At 42.1% G+C, this 17,005-nt stretch overlaps 1 long non-coding RNA gene across 1 annotated transcript; it reads right to left on the bottom strand.

The window, feature by feature from the left end:
* Positions 1-5,216: 5,216 nt before the first annotated feature.
* LOC136434673 (uncharacterized) lies at positions 5,217-16,819 on the bottom strand. Its single transcript, XR_010755774.1, has 3 exons — positions 16,611-16,819; positions 7,926-7,993; positions 5,217-6,719 (listed from the first exon to the last, which is right to left on the bottom strand). It is a non-coding gene; the product is annotated as an uncharacterized lncRNA (long non-coding RNA).
* Between the last annotated feature and the right edge of the window lie 186 nt (positions 16,820-17,005).

The raw sequence follows: 17,005 nt of genomic DNA, 5'->3' as shown, positions 1-17,005 counted from the left end.
TCTGAACCAAAATACAGTCAAACCTGGATTCAAGCAATCACTCAAGGACCTGAGGAAAAATGGTTGCTGAGAACAGGTGGTTGCTCACCAGGACGGGTTGTAAAATCACCTGGGCTAGTGTATCTTCATCATATAAGTTATCATATCCTAAAGCCACTCAAATTCAAATTGTTTATTCTTGCTTTTTGACAAAATTATGCTGATCTGGAATATCAACATAAGTATGAGGGGTACAAATGAAAATCTGTACCTTGGTAATGCAGCTTTAGAAATGTTTGTTCTCAAAGTCAAGTTTTCTTAGCCCTGTTTTCATCTTGACGTCTTGTCAAAGAAGTTGCAAGAAGCAAGAAATTAATTTGGTTTGGCCTATCATACTTTCAGCAATTTTTGTCACGTCTGCTAGGGACGACAATTTTCCTTATGGAGACATGCATGTAATTCCTGGCGGCACTTCGTGGTTATCTATCATTGTGCTTTATGGTTTATGTTATATATCATTGATGATCACGAGTAATCCACATCATGATGACTGGATCCTATGTCTGCTCACCGACATTATGGCCAGGAATGAATAATTTAGAAGTCACAAGCCAGGTAGACTTCATCATTGCCAGCTGAAATATTCTCCATGTGACAAAAAGGAAGCGGTAAAATATTCAAGCAGGTATGATACTGGCTGGTTTTTGTACCTCCCTTGGCCTGTGTGTCTTCCAGGTGGCCAGTGAAAAAAGTAGCCACCATGCACCACCACAGAACAAGCCTTTGATAGCAGACAGGGAGAAAAGCAACTGCATTCTCAGCAAAGGTATTGGCTCAAAAAAAAAAAGACAGACAAAAACACTGGAATCCTGGCAGCACACATGATTGGAAATTAGTACCCTGGGTGACCAGACCCCATATTCGGCGCGATCAACCACCGCAGTGTGCCCGAACTTTACCGGCCCCACCGTCCCGCTGTCCCCCACGATCCAGCACGCCCCTACCATGCACTATAGCCATATTTGGTCTGGTCTCCCAGGGTAGGAAATTAGTAGCCTCCAAAGCAGGTGCTATGGATGCAATTTCAGTGTTCTTGTTTTAGGTTATGAGCTGTTGTCCTGGCCAATGCTGTAGAAAACATGTCGAACCATTAGAACATGCTACCAGTCAGAAAATTGCATCCAGTCAGAAAGATGTAAACAGTAAGTATGGGAGCTGCGGAAAACTAGCTAGGGTGGCTGCCGGGCTAGCTGCAGTGGAGGGTAGGAAATTAGCAACAGTGCACAACTTGACCATGTATATGTGTTTGTCCACTAGAGTCAGCAGTAGCAGTACAATTTACATAGCTGACATGAACAAATATGCACAGGACAGGCTAAAAGAACCCAGCCTGGCAGTAGGTTATGGCACTGACAGGAAATTTGCCATGGGCCAATTCTCTATTTGCCTGCCGTGTGCAAATAAAATGTGAACAAACTGCCATCAAACTGGAGGGCTAATTAAGGTTGGGTCGTCAGGAGTGCATAGTTTTTCTCAAGTTGTGAGAGGCTGTGCAAATATATGACCTTGTTAAAATTTGGGTCACTGCCATGTTCAGCAGTTGTCTTCCTTCCAAGTTCTTGATTGGGAATTTAGTTTTCCCAAGTTAGGGAAAAGCTGTATTCATGACTGAGTAACAAACTTCTTTATTCACAACCACATATTTACCAGAAGTTGACGTTTAGGTGACCGTCTGTCATTTACCTCAGCAATAATGACAGGTGAACCTGATGAAATTATTAATGATTGGTTATGTTTGGTGGATTAAAAATATACTCCGCCCTTGGTCTGCCAATAAAATCCACCGGAGGGTGGGGCTGTACCAAATCCACATAAACTTGCCCCGCCCATCCTAACTAGTACCTATCATCATGGAAAATATGCTGGGGTTACAGGACTGGTGTATGAAAGTACACGCAACCGTTGATGCTGACTAGAATCTGGCTAGTATTCAATCCATCAAACTGTCCCCGAGTACACTTTCAGACTTTTTATGTTGATCTTCCAGTTAACAAGAATTATTTGCATCCGAGAACCAACCGAATTAAATTGGTCCGGTGGCCTTAGAGATAATTCAACGCGGAAGCCTCCCATCTATTGCCTTTGTAGAACAGGAGGTACTCTAAGCACGTACGTGTGCAGTTGAAAAGTGTGAAGAGCTCAAATGAACAATGACCGCTGAAGGTCAGACTTTATTGGAGAGGTGAAAATAGCAACATACCTCCTCAGTGTCTCCACTTACCGCACTCTCATTGGCTGCTTCTTGGATCAGCGCCATGAAATTTAACCCATTACTGCAGTTTGCTCATCTCCCTGCTGAGGTGGCCTTTTGGCACCAAATGTTTTGGGTATGGGTTAGGCAGCAGGGAGGTCAGGTAGTATACATGTTAACCTCTAAAGTTACACTTTAAACCATTGGTACGTAAATTCCAATTCTACACCCAAGAATGATGAATGTCTTGCCCTCCAAGTTAGAATGGGTGCCCTCCCAGTTAGTCCTTATACTTCCCCTGCATACTTATACATGGCATAAACTACATGTAATTACCTTCGTCGACGAAATGGTTTCGTCGACAAGGTTATTCGATGGTGCTTGTCTGTGTGTCTGTTAGTGAACAGAATAAGTCGAGAACGCCTGGATGGTTTGTTGTCGTAGTTGGTGTGTCAGTGTGTATGTGGGACATCTCAAGATGATTAGATTTTGGGCGAAGTGTTTTGCATAATTAACGAGAAAAGTGTAAAAATGTGTTACATTGTATGCTGAAGTATGTGTAGTGTTGGCTGTGTTATTCCAATTTAAGGCGTCATGGATAGGGGCAAGGGTCCTGAGGGGTCATATTGGAGGCAGGAAACGTCAGTTACACAAATTGGCTGTCAGCCAGCTGTTGGCATTGGTAAGGTAGTCTCCAAGCAGACGTATGGGTTGGCTATAGCAGGGGCAGGTTTTGCTTCAGACTTTGAAAGGGAATTACTCAAGAAGGGCTTGGTGGATGGTCATAAATTTTTGTAAGTACATAGCTTGAGTGTTGATGTACATGATTAGATACTTATTATGCAAATCAGTATCTAATTTGCATGATTAATGAGGAAAGTTTATACATCCATCAAAAGATAGGACTCTCAAACATGTGACATATGTAACTGAGGAAGAGAGAAATATTAATAGATATCAGCTTTGCAAATGAGAACCTCATTGACATAATTAATGAGAAAACCTATAACTCGAGATGGTCTTGTTAGGCATGCGGTTAACTAACTTGGAGGGCACCCAGGCTAATTTGTCCCTGAAATCTAAGTCACAAACAACCCCAACCTCAAAGTCATGGAAAAATACTCCGGCTTCAAATTTTTGTTCCATCCCACTATAAATTTGCTTGGTAGCTAGCCCGTGTTGTTTATTTTCATTGCTGACGAAAATGTTTTCATCAGTCTCATGTCATGAACTTCAGATTGTAGGATGGCCAGGGTGAAATTTTTATCCATCTCAACAAGAAATTTCCACCCCAAGAAGGTACGGTCCTGGAGACGGCCCTGGGTCTGAACCTCAAAAGCTACCTGCGCCTACGTCTAATCTGACAGAGAAACATGATCCTCCCTGTGTCCAGGAAATACGTTCCATGGTAAGAACCATGAATCTGCAATCAAATCAGACTTGCTGGAATAATTTTGTCTCTTGCCATTAGGAATAGATGTGTACTAATCAGTCTTGCCATCCTTGAGACAAACCTAAGGGAAATAGATGCTGCCAAAGTGGAAAATACAGATTGACCACTTGCAATTCTGTACAGGTGGCCAGTCATCAACTTCTCTGACCATAATAACCCCCTCCCAGCCTTTAATCTGAATGCTACATTTTTGCATCAAATTTTACGAAACTCAGCAGTGTGGAAAAGGATGAAGATCAACTTTTCTAGAGAACAAAATCTGAAGCATATCAACACAATGTGATTTTGTAACAGGAAATTTGCCTTATCTCTGCTCATTAATTTCAGGCTGTGACTTCAATTTTATCTCTTCCTTCCTGCTTACTCCAGGAAACTGGGAAGGATGCCAAACCCAGATAGGGCCATCCCTGTCTGAACAATCAGTTGGCTAAGGCTGTCACCTCAAGCCTCCTTTGCAGGCTTTCTGGCGGTCACCTCCAGTGCGGTTGCACTCATTAACATGTTTATGATCGGCATGACCATCTAGTCTTTGATTTTGATAGTTTTATGAAAGGCTCCCAAACATCTTGATTTTGCCGTACTCTAGGGCAGACTGCACAATCTTGATTTATACTAATGACATTCTGCAGACTCATCTCATGCAAGATTGTGAAGTATGCAGCTCATTTATCAAGTTCTATAGAATCTACATTAGGCATTCATGAATGGATCGTGGTGACATCTTGATTTGCAGCACTGCAGGATTCTAGATTTACAGATGACATTTTGCAGAGCCCACATCTCATTCTCCCACTGATGACATGTCCTCTGCTTTGGAATTCTGTGAAATACCCAGTGAAATCTTGATTTGTGGCAACTTGCTGCCGGGATGGGATCACTGTATTATTGCCCATCTGTTGAAAAGGCAAAGGTCGCTTTTTCTCAGGGAAGCCTGCCAAAATCGATGAGCGTCAGTATGTCATCCAGTAAATCATCTTGATATGGCCTCAGGAATGTTAGAAATGTACCGAACAGGTTCACCTTGTCTGTAAACTCAGTAACATGTTGCAACTTTGATTCAGAATGTTGCAAATGTATTGAGAAGTATGGCATAATATACAAATTTAAGTTCTGTCTTTACATTACTATAGTACTGCTAAACAACTAGGCATTGTACTACTTTCCAAGGACAGGTTTGGCTCCAGTTGGTTTTTGACATGATTTAGGCATTTTTGTCAGACTTTCTATTTTGTCCCATTTTCTTTGTTGCCAAGCCTTTTTTGTTTTGCTTGGCGACGTGAAGAAAACGGGACAAAATAGAAAGCCTGACAAAAATGACTAAAACCATGTCAAAAAACAGCCAGAGCAAATCAAACCTCTGCTTGGAGAGTACCATTATACATGTACATGTATAACCTTTATGGCCCTAGTTTGCATGTACATGGAAGCAGCTTCTATCACAGCAAACATTTTTACCATTCTTACTTTGCAGGAGGGGTAAAAGTAAAGGTATGCTTTTCTGCGTCCTAGACTTTCCATCACTACAAACAAGACTGTGGGAAATGGAACTTTTATTGCAAGATACACATGGTTAATTTTACACAAGCAAATCTCGTCCGCTCATTAACCACAAAAATTACAAACACACAGAACAGTCAACCCCCCCAAGCAGATGATCTGGAGAGAAACAATGGTTATAAATACTTCCACCTAGTCTGGTTAGCAAACTCCTTGGGTAACTTTGCTCAGAAGACTGTAAGAGCTGATAAGGATAGATGTGTCTGAAAGCCCAGAGTACTTTTTTTTTACTCTTTCTGGGTGTAGATTTTAGCTTATTCCAAATCATCTACTTGAGAGGGTACTGTTTGCTTTCTATGCAGCTACTAGGTGCAAAACAATGTAAAAGCTTTTGACACGTACCACTCACAACAACCCCACTAATTCCTCCTTCATGTAAACTCTGTATGAAACTAGAAGCTATGTTAGCAAAAATCAAGGCTGGGACCGAGGCTTTCCTAACTGTCACCAAATCAAGTTAGTCACACACCTCTCGTCCAGCCTGTCACATGATAGCAAGTTGCAAAAATAGCTTTTTATCTTTACGGACTTACATCTCCATGGAAACCAGGGCTTTTGTTCTAATCATGATGTTCCTTTGACCTTTTTTGGAGCACTCAATGTTGGTCACAGCCTTATCACAGCCCACAATTTCTTGACAACCAATCACAGCTTGACCTCAACACCGAATCACAGTCCTTGCTTCAGCAACCGATGAAATTTTAGAGTTAACAACCAATCAGAGACTTCGCTTAGGCAATCAATCAAAGCCAATCAGGGTCTTATTGTTGGATGGCTCTAACACTGAGTGATGAGTCAAAAAGGTTCCGTTTTGTGAGATATCACTAAGCTACAAAAGGCCCTGGTTTCCATGGATACTGATGCATCTTTGTCTTATTAGCAAGCAGTGGCTATCTAAGCATCCATAGGCACATCATTCCCCAGGTAAAATCTTACCTCTAAAGATAAAATGTCTTCAACAACGATAAAACATTCACATCAACACGACTATGGAAATACAGCTATACCATGAACTGAGCAACATGTCAGTCATCCAATCCACTTGAAAAACCAAGAGTCACAAAGTGCAGGATAACAAACCCACCAATGAAATAAAAGTTACTTAGTTAGAGCGAGTAAAGGTGCTCCATTGTCACAGATATGGCCTAGAACATTAAGTGCATTGCCAATACTTATCACAACTGAAGTGATTCTCTGTTATGAAACTGAAAATACTTGATCATTAGAATAGAAGGCTATTGTAAGCTATATGAGGATGTAATTGATGGAATCATATTCTTATGTGTCCTAGAAACTGGAATGCTGGGTAGTGGAACACAGTCCTGTGAAACAACCTCCTTGCTGTCGAAGCAGTGAGAAAAGCTATGGCTGCTTGGTTGTTAGGTTGCAGGTGGTTTGTGGAATGGCTCTTCTCTGGTGACGTCTTTGGCTTAGGACAGCATGGCAGCAACAGCAGTAACCAGGGCAACAGTTGCCAGGCTACAAGAGAAAAAAACAAATGTGGTTAGGTTTTCAAGAAAAATTAATAGTAATGTTTGGCTCCAATGCTTTATGACAATTCAGTTTCATCTTGTTCTCACTCTCAGTTTTACGATGGTTAGATGGACTTGATGTTCAGATATTCGATTTAAAAACAAAATTTGGGAGACAGCATCCCACAGATTTAAGTATGTCAAGACAGTCCCGTCGCCTTTTTGAGGCTTTAGGGGCAGTGGATCTAGAGTACAGGATTGGAAGGTGGTCTCAATATTAATCCCTTTCCTTCCACCTAGTACCTCCTTTTACACCTGGGTGGAGGAGAAAACATCTAGCTAGTCAGGAATGCCAGGAATCGAACCCATGACCTCTCAATCTGACTGCTAGTATAGCCACTCAGCCATTCAAAGCCACATGTTTGTCAATCAATGCTGAATGTAGGGCACTGAAGGTGACCTACTGTTAACGAAAAAGCAATCAATGAAACTAGGTCACCTTGCAGCTGAAAGGTCTTCACTTCATTAGAAAACAGCACATTTTCTTATCCAGGTTAGTTAAGACCTCAAAGGGACGATGATATTCAGAGCGTAAAATCAGTTTGGCCCAAATAATTAAATCAGCCCAAAAGGTAACATGGTCTGTTTTCAGGTTTGAATCAGCTTTCAGGAATGCAGATTTAGTTTTCCAGGTCACTGACTTATAACAAAAACATTTTTTCTTCTTCATCAAATGCATAATCCTTCTGGATACTTTTGTAAATCCTAGCTCACAATTACAAATGTCTGTCTAGGACAAAGGTGCATGTAAGTTTGGGAAGATTATAAATAATGACACATTCCTTTGACTCTTTGATTGCGTCTTCTGTAATGTTTCATTGCCACTTACATGTACATACAACTCTGTATTATCATGCTTTCTTCTGCTTCAATGTTTGCATGTGTCAGAAAATCATCATCTTATCTATCCTTTAGTCAATTTGGGGCACCACAGAAGATTAAGCAACAAGTTTTCTCCACCCTTCTCGGTTTACTGCTCTTAATAATTGTCTCACTCGCGCCCGCCCATTCTCTGATGTTATCCTTCCATCTTTTCAGTTTCCTACCCCTCTTTCTTCTTACCATGAGAAAAAGTGTGTCTGAAAATGTTGCAATTTCCCATCTGCATGAAGATTTCCCAAACGTGTATGAATATAAGATAGACTGTTCCTACCTGGAGACTGTGGCCGTCGTTCCACTGGGGGAAGGCGTGGTCGTCATGTTACCAGGGGCTGACGTAACCTGTGGAGAAAGGAAAATAAAATTACCAACTGTTGAAATTTTGAACAGGGTAACTTCAGTCATGATTCACAAGATGTCGATTAATGTAAGACATCCTGCTAATAAGATACACAATACAAAAGTTTCTCAAGCAACTGGGCAGGTTTTGTAAACGGTCAGATGTTTTCGATAGAATCCACTATCTTTGTCAGTCGCTGAACTTTTTATTTTCTAATCAATGTTTCCCAGATACATGTCAACACCATGGTACAAAAAGCAACTTTCACATTCAATTTGGTACTTTGGTTACCTGTTAATTACCCTGGTAGTCAAAATAGAAGTCCTAAAAACGTGAAAAACGAACAAATATTGTGACATAATCTACTAATGGTGTGAGGAATATCTTTAAGAGGGCAGCTGTTGCCAGTCCTACAGAATCACCAGTCACCCTGCCTGTTGTTTGTAGATATTGATTGTGTTTTGTCTGTTTGTTCTATGGATCTCAGCCAGCTGTATACAGAACACTGCAAAATGAAGCACTCAGAGCACTTGAAGGTAAAAAAAACACTCTCCATAAGTATTTGCAAACAGCGAAACACAATCGCACAGTTCGTTTGCAGCCAAAAACCTGGTACAGTAAACTTGTTTTAAACATTGTACAAATTACTAGTAGTAAATTTGTGATACAGGAACCTGCAGACACATGTGAATGTAAGTAGAGTCTGTGTCATTAGTGCTCTCCAACAGAACAGATTGCTAACTAGCCTCCTTCACAGACCTTGGAGGAGCCCTGTGTTTTTTGAGGGGAACCATTTGGCTATGTTCAATATACAGTCTGCTGCTGGAGAGATCTTAAAACAGCGCAGACACAATAACTACAGCATAAGAACCTGGCTCATATGTTGAATCATAAATCAGCGCTCCCCCAGAAATAAACATTGGCACACCTACAGTCTGCCAAGAGCACTCTAATAATGTTCCCAGTAGGAGACAAAGTATTCCCAAACAGGGACACAAAAGACTACAGTTGGTTTGCAACCAATTACCCAGTGCATGGGTGATTGCGCAAGGAACTCTGCAGGGCTTATTACAACTTCTAAATACATTTAACTGAGTTACTGAATATTGGAGATTAGTTTATTAATCATGCGATGATGAATTTGTTGCAGTAAAAGAATAAATCACAATGAAAAGGGAATGAATAATTGTGATCATGGTACATCATCTTGTAGAGTTTTCTAAAGGATGTTTCAGATAATCATCAGAAAAGATGGAAAAGAGATTTGAATCATTCAGTCTTACAATGCAAAATACACATATGCATACTGCAGAAGTAAAAATCTCCCCAATCCAAAAGCCCACGGACTATTGAAACCCAAGACATCCCTGAACAAAACTTAGATGGACTCCTGAGATAAGGAGTGACCCCTAAGTAGGAGACATGACCTCTACAGAAAGGGAGGCTCTTCTTGACCTGTGTAAACCCTGCACAGATCAGTGGTTGCCAAGACCCTGTGTTATCAGGTTTGTGTTCCCCACATTGTGGGCAGAAATGTCCGACCACTTCAGACTGTAACCCTAGACGCCAGCCAAGACAAACTGGTTAGAGGATTACATGGCATGGCATTAACTTTGCCACACAGCCTGAAAGTAAAGTGTTTTATCTTCTTCTAACATGTGCATTTCATTCAGACCCTTGTATTGCTTAGTGGCACATACATGTAGGGCAGGAAGTTTCCTTGCTGATTTAGTAGCCGAGGTGTATTTCTTTTACAGAGGGGTTTCTAGTTTCTACTAAGGCACTACTACTAAGGCACAACCTCCCCAAGTTTACTTCCCTTCTGAAAGATGGGTGCAGCCCCAACTAAAAATAAATCTCTGAATGTTAACCAGTTGTAGAGTTTGAATTGTCTATATAACAAACAGTATTACAAAATCCATGCAAGAAAAGCATGGAGGGCTTTGAAGCCTTTGATATTAGGGCTTTACTAACTGAAGAGGAAGTTTTGTTACAGCAAATTACATCTCTTACAGGATGATCAGTCATGATGAAGGAATTTCTCAGGATTATATCCACCCCCTGGTGTAGTTGGCATTACATCCATGTAAGAACAACTCCAGGGATGGTAAATTATACAGCATGGGGAGGTCTCAGCATGCAAAAACATAGTTCTGTACTTCAAATCAAGGGGGATTTCAGTAATCTTCGAGCTGGGCTTATTTCAAGTGTACACTAATTTGGTGGTGTCGACATTTTTCTGAAGAGCCCTGATGGTATTCTGCAGATTTTTCCATAGGAGTGCACTTTTAACAGTTGCCCAGTTACAATCAAAACAGCCTGTCTGCTACATCTGCTTGGAGATTAGTATTTAGGCAGACAAATGGCTTAGGTGCGCTTTAGACCTACGATGTTATACAGTCGTGCGATCATTGTCGTGGGCGACGGTTTTCTTTAGACACGTGTGTGACCCAAAGTGACCCCTTGCGCTCAAATTCAACATGGCGGGGAACCGCTTGTTTTTGTCACGCAAAAGATGAAGCTTTTACTGACTTTGCAACAACTGTTGCCCTGTAGATGAGACGATGAGAACGGTGCTCAACAAAGAAAGAGATTGAGGCTGGTACAGAGACCAGACGGACGGGATTTAACCCGAGTTCGTGGCCGCCGCCGGCAATGTCCCGGGGATCGAGGAATAGGGGCGTACTAGAGAAGCAGCCACTGGTAGCAGGGCGTCGCGCCGGAATAACCGGTTTCGGATGAGAAAAATATGTTTCCATTGCTGACTGCATGCATATTTACAAAGAAAACGATAGAAACTTTCATTCCCGGACAGGAAACAGCACGCTGTAGGCTTATTAGCATATCACTTACTTCCGTCGCCGGCGACGATTCTTCTTTAGACGAGAAAAAAAACAGCCACAGGCCCCCCGCTGAACGTCGTGCGACTGGGTCCGGGGTGGTCGCACAACAATTCGAGGAATCCCCGTTTATTGCCGTCGCACGATTGTTTTGATCGTCTTTAGACGGCAAAAAAAATACCGTTGCAGGCGACGTCGCCCACGACGATGATCGTACGACTGTAAAATGTCGTAGGTCTAAAGAGGCCCTTAGCTGTCAAAAAAAATGTCACAGGAAACTACTGGAGAAAGTGCTGATCCCAAGACCATCCACATCTGTTCTTGTTTTTGTAGTCTTTAGAAAAGATAACAGCTTTTAGGGAATTAATACTTCAGATATAAACACTGACAGTGTAGAGAGGACACACCTGCTGGTCATGTTTAGAGCCTTACAGTACAGTGCAGTAGGCATGTGGCAAGTCACTCACCAAATAAAGGTCATCAACAGCTAGTTTAGGCTACGAAACCAGGTGCAGTCTCTCATCAGAAAGCAAAAAAAGTATCACTACAACATGTGCATTGCGAACCTAAAAAAGCAAAAACCCCGGGACTGGTGGAACTTCGTGAACAATGAACTAGGCCGTACTCAGAAATCTAAACGAAAGATCACCTTCACTAACATCCCAGAAGACCAGGTGGCCGATGAACTTAACAACTTTTTTGGAGAAGCAATGTCGGATAGCAATACTTTTCATATGTTTCCACTCCCACCCACCGATGACTCCTTAGAGCTCTGCAACATTGGCCAGGTCAAAGCAATGCTAAGAAACCTTAACCCCAGACAAGCCAGCGGCCCCGACGACTTACCAAACTGGGTCCTTAGCCTGTTCTGTGAGGACCTTGGCCCAGTCATCTGTCATCTGATGAACGTGTCTTACGACACGGGCATTATGCCATCAGTATGGAAAACTGCCAACGTCTGCCCTGTACCAAAAACATCTCACCCAACCTGTAAGAAAGACTGGAGACCGATATCCCTGATCTCCACACTGGGAAAGGTGCAGGAGAGACTCGTGCTGAACAGACTCCTTCCTTTAATAAAACCCTGGATCAAGGACCAGTTTGCGTATATGCCAAAATCGTCAACCACAGCCGCACTGCTGAAGGCATATCAGTCCTGGCTAACTGACCTTGACAACAAGCAACCATCAGTTGTACGAGTTTTACTCGCCGACATGTCTAAGGCTTTCGATAAGGTTGACCACGGCATCCTTCTAAAGCACCTGGCAACCCGTGGAATCGCTACAAGAATGCTCACTTGGATTCAGAGTTACCTGTCTGGCAGGAAACAACGTGTCGCTGCCAACGGTCAGTTTAGCAGCTGGAAAGATGTCACCTCCGGAGTCCCACAGGGGGGAGTTCTGTCACCTTACTTATTCCTAGTATACATGTCCTCTCGAACTACCAAACACGCAACAACTACAAATATTGGATACGCAGACGACATTGGACTGTCCAGATGCATGCCCTGTGTCACCGCGGAAACGGACGATACTATGCAGGAGGAAGCCGATCACCTTGACTCATGGGCAACGCAGAACAACATGGTCATGAACGGCGACAAGTCGTACGAACTCAGAATATGCTTCTCCAGAATACCTCCAGTCCTTCCACCGCTCATACTGGGTGGGAAAGAAGTACCTATTGTCACATGCGCCACCTACCTCGGATTCAAGATGACCTCTAACCTTAAGTGGGATAGCCATATTTCACATGCGACAAAAAAGGGATCACAACGTCTCCACTATCTTCGCTTACTTGCTAAAGGTGGTATGCCCCCAGACGACCTCACGACAGTGTACACAACCCTAATCAGATCCGTTCTGGAATATGCTAACGTGGTGTACGCCGGATGTAACAAAACCCAGTCAAAAACAGTCGAATCTGTCCAGAAGAGAGCATCGAGGATTATCAACGGGAATGGAGGTATCCAGACGACAGCCCACCTGCCAGCGCTCAAGTCTAGACGTGACGAAGCAGCCTTAAAACTCTTTCAACAGATGCAATCTGAAGACCATCCCTTGCACTACATGACAACAAGCAGTCGGCAACAACAAACCGGCAGAACTCTCAGAAACCATAACCATAGAACTCTACCTACTTGTAGGACCGAACGGCTGAAGAACTCGTTTCTGTTTCATGCCACAAAACTGTACAACCAGTCACTTTCGTGAACTTTTAAACGTGTAATGTGGTAAAAACCATCGTTTTTAAATTGTATTGATCTTTAAATCGTCCTAACATGTATATTTATGGCTATTTAAACTCGTCATTCCTGTCCGACGGTTTATTCTTGATGCCACGCACACAAGCTTGCAATTATTTTATAGTTCAAGGACATTTTAGATCAAATTGAACTGTGACCTGTATTTTGTATAATTGTTACTGTCAGAACAATTCAGGATATCCAGTAGGATATCCTGCCAGTCTGCATATTTTGAATAAATAAAAAAAAAAAAAAAAATAATGAATGAATGAATGAATGACCAACCTTTATTGTACTTAATGCTCTTACAGTTACAAGCTTATGATAAATATCCAATCAAATAAGGTATATGATATTTTTCAGTGCTGTTTAAGAAGGCCAGGTAAAAAAGGATAGTATGGGAATCCCCCGACTGCCCCAAGACTCTACTATAAAATGGTAATTAATTTTACTTCTGTATCATTTTAAATGATTAATTCATTACACCTCAGGGCGTCTTTCTGTCTCGCATCTTTCCACCATACCAGCACTTCTGCTCAATCTTCTGCACCAGCTTGCATGTCTGCTTGTATTTTTGGCAGCCCAGTCTCAAATACTTTTAAGATGCTTTTTGTATGTAACATTCTTGTAAGAAATATTTTGTCAATATCAAATAGCATCCTAACAGAATATGCTTTAAAAAGAAATGAAAATCTGGAGAATACATTTATGGTCAATAATAATCCAGGCTATGCAAAATTGCTCTGCCGACAGTCACATTTCTGAAAACCAACACGAGATTGAATCTACCTGTTCAAATAATGCACAGATTAGTTGCTATGGCAACTCGTGGTGCCAGACAGTTTGTCTACATTTTATGCATTACAAGCGTCTGTGAGCAATGATGACTAATAACGATGGTCGTAAACCATTGCTGCCATTTATGGGCACGAACAATTGATGATAATGTCCTGTATCTACAGGATCATAATCTCTCACTATTAAACTAGACAGGGCTTGAAATTCATTTTGGGAATAGGTGTACTTGATTATATTTAATATCTATGCATGACATAAATTAGAATTTCAACTAACTTAAAAATTCTAAAAAGGGGATACAAGAATGGTTTGACTTTCACTATTTTGTCATCATGCTGTATACTGTATTACTTTGTCTATGTACTACTGCACCTGTATGTACATAATCTTACATGAATATCTAGGTGCAGCCAGTCAGACATCAGGCCAACAGCTACAAATTGTGAGTGTACAAAAGTGCACATACACCCCAAATATTCTCCCAATAGCTGGCATAGTTAGTCTAGTAGAGACTACAGTATTTCCAGCCCTGCCAGGCTGAAGGTGATGTAACACCTGCCATCTCCAGACACGACATCACTTCCTTTTCATCATCATTATCTTGTCACTTCCTCTTTTGCCTTTATCTGGATGATGTCTGATGCAAGTGATGCTTCTGCAATCATACCATAAATGGATGTACAGTGACTCTCCAAGCAAAGGTTCGGCCTCGGCTTGTTTTTTTAATTGAAGTCTTTTTAGGCATTTTTGTCTGGCTTTCTATTATGTCACACTTTACTTCTTTTCGACAAGCTTACCTAAAAACCCGTCAAAAACAAGCCAGAGTCAAACTTCTGCTTGGAAAGTATATACAGTTGCCTCCTTTGCAGGCCTTCAAAAAAATAAATGCCAGATACACCCAGAACTTGAAGTTGAACGAAGGTCTGGAAACTGCTAAGGAGGATTGCATGGATGAGTCCCTAGCTGGATTGCTAACTCATTGATCAGTTTCCATAAATAGCAAGTTAGTCAGCAGGTTACTGGCAGAAGTTGATTGATGGATACCAGCCAGACCCAAAAATTAAATCACATCCAAAAGAATCTGTACGGTGAGTGTCCTGTCAATCACATGTGTACAGCAATACCCATCTCCACACCTGTAAGTTGTAACAGTTACTCTTCATAACAAACCTACTTCTGCAGCCACCGTTCTTTTGCAGCCATACTAGTGGTAGTGGTAGTACATGTACATGACTTGGCCAATTCACCACAAAAGTGTTCCACAAACCCCTTGAGTAGCCCCTGACACTGAGTCTTAACTTTGTGTGCTAAAGAAAAAAAAACATGAACCATTTAATAGCTGCATTTTGCATGCAACATTTTGGTGCTATAATTTTCAGAAAAATGCGACAGGCACAGCAAGTGCACAACACAAACATCCACAATGAGGAGGTACCCTGGTGCGGGCCCCGCCCTAACAGACTTGTGAGGCTTCGCACGTGGTGTTGGGTGTGGCTCCATGTAACCAGATCATTTCCTGAACCCCAGCCATGTCTGAACAACACGACAGTGAAGCCAAACGGCTAACCAGAAAACTAGACCAACAAAGCCACTTCTCTTGCGATTAAGCGTCGAGCTTAACACCTAAGTTGCAGGAATAGTGTAGGAAATAAATTGGCAAAACAGGGCGATTAATTTGACAATCCGTCCTATCGATCTTTTATCAAGCCGGCTAACGCCGAGAACCATAAGCAAACCGTTTGCCCTATTTACACAAGTTCTACAACCTTGCACGTTTTCGGCAAGCAAAGCTGGAATAAAAAAACATATTTTGCCTGACGAAAACATAGTAAAATCGGCCGAAGACGCGAAGTGGGTGGCTAAATTTGCCAGAAGAGCTAGCCGGATATCAACGGGTAGATTAGCGAATTTTCACCAAGTGTCTATGACATTTTCAGCAAGAAATGGATCCTGGAGGAGACAAGTTTACGAAGGCACCGGTCTGTGCTGTTGATGTAAAATAATGTCATCTCGTTCCGCTCTATAAGCGAGCGGTCTGCCCCAGTCCCCGGCGCCTTGGGCGATGTGACGCCGCCAAAACCAGCCGACACAATTAGCGCAAATTGGCGTGACGAACCGCCCAACGGTTCAACTTCGAATTTGCCAAAACACGACAACAAAAAGGTTAGTCCACATTTCGCACAAATGCAAATTCGACAAGCCTAGCCACACGAGGCAGATTGAAGTCCTCATTGAAAATATGGCGCCCAAAGCAGCTGATAGCGTTGAGTATGATCTAGAATATGGCGAGGTGGTAACTAAAGCGCTTCATCTTGCTGTGAACAAATGTGTTGGACGGCTTAAAAGACAAAATCAGAAAATCCTTTCGCGTATTTGACCATCTAGAGCAGCCCGCACTTTTATCGGCTCATTTTGTCTAGACGGACAGAATCCATCTCTGTCAGGAGAATGAATCAACTGGCATCAAACGCACAGAGGAGAGCGGGAGATGGATGGAGAGCAGGCGACCCCGCTCCCGGCGCTCACGGATGAGACGTGTGTTCAGCTCCAACAGCCATGAAAACCGCCCTAAATAACAACGTTACTCCTCTAATCTAGCATTAAACACGGGTTAGAAAACTATCCAATAAACTGTATCTTAAAATGGTAAAAGAGAGGAAAACACCGAATGTAGCGTGGGTTCTTTTGTACAAAACATGAAGAGTTCACGCACACGAAAACATGTCCAAGACTTACCGGTGAAGTGGTATTCCCACTGGGGGCGGCCGCTGTTGTGTTCTGCGCTGACACGTACATCACAAAAAGCGCGAAAACCACACAAAAAGCGAATAGATGGCGGGCAGACATGTTCAATCAGACTTCTTTGCTCTCTTCAAGCGGTAAATCCTTGTAGCAGCTCCTTCGACAGCGAGGGCGAACTCAGAATGTCCAAAAATGAGCGGAAACGTGTTCATATAGGCCAGCCACGCGGACAGCTGATTGGAGAGCCAAATCATAGGCTGTTACCTTTACCGGCTACACCCTTCAAAATTGTCCCTATTTTACTGTAGAATTTAGATTATTTGTTGATAATAGAAGGCTTTTTATCAATCAAAGCAAACCAAATATGATCTTTTTATAAGGGATAAATA

The sequence above is a fragment of the Branchiostoma lanceolatum genome, chromosome 1, assembly GCF_035083965.1.
Source record: "Branchiostoma lanceolatum isolate klBraLanc5 chromosome 1, klBraLanc5.hap2, whole genome shotgun sequence".
Lineage (NCBI taxonomy): Eukaryota > Metazoa > Chordata > Leptocardii > Amphioxiformes > Branchiostomatidae > Branchiostoma > Branchiostoma lanceolatum.
The sequence above is the reverse complement of the archived record's forward strand: the minus strand, read 5'-3'. Positions and strand labels throughout refer to the sequence as shown.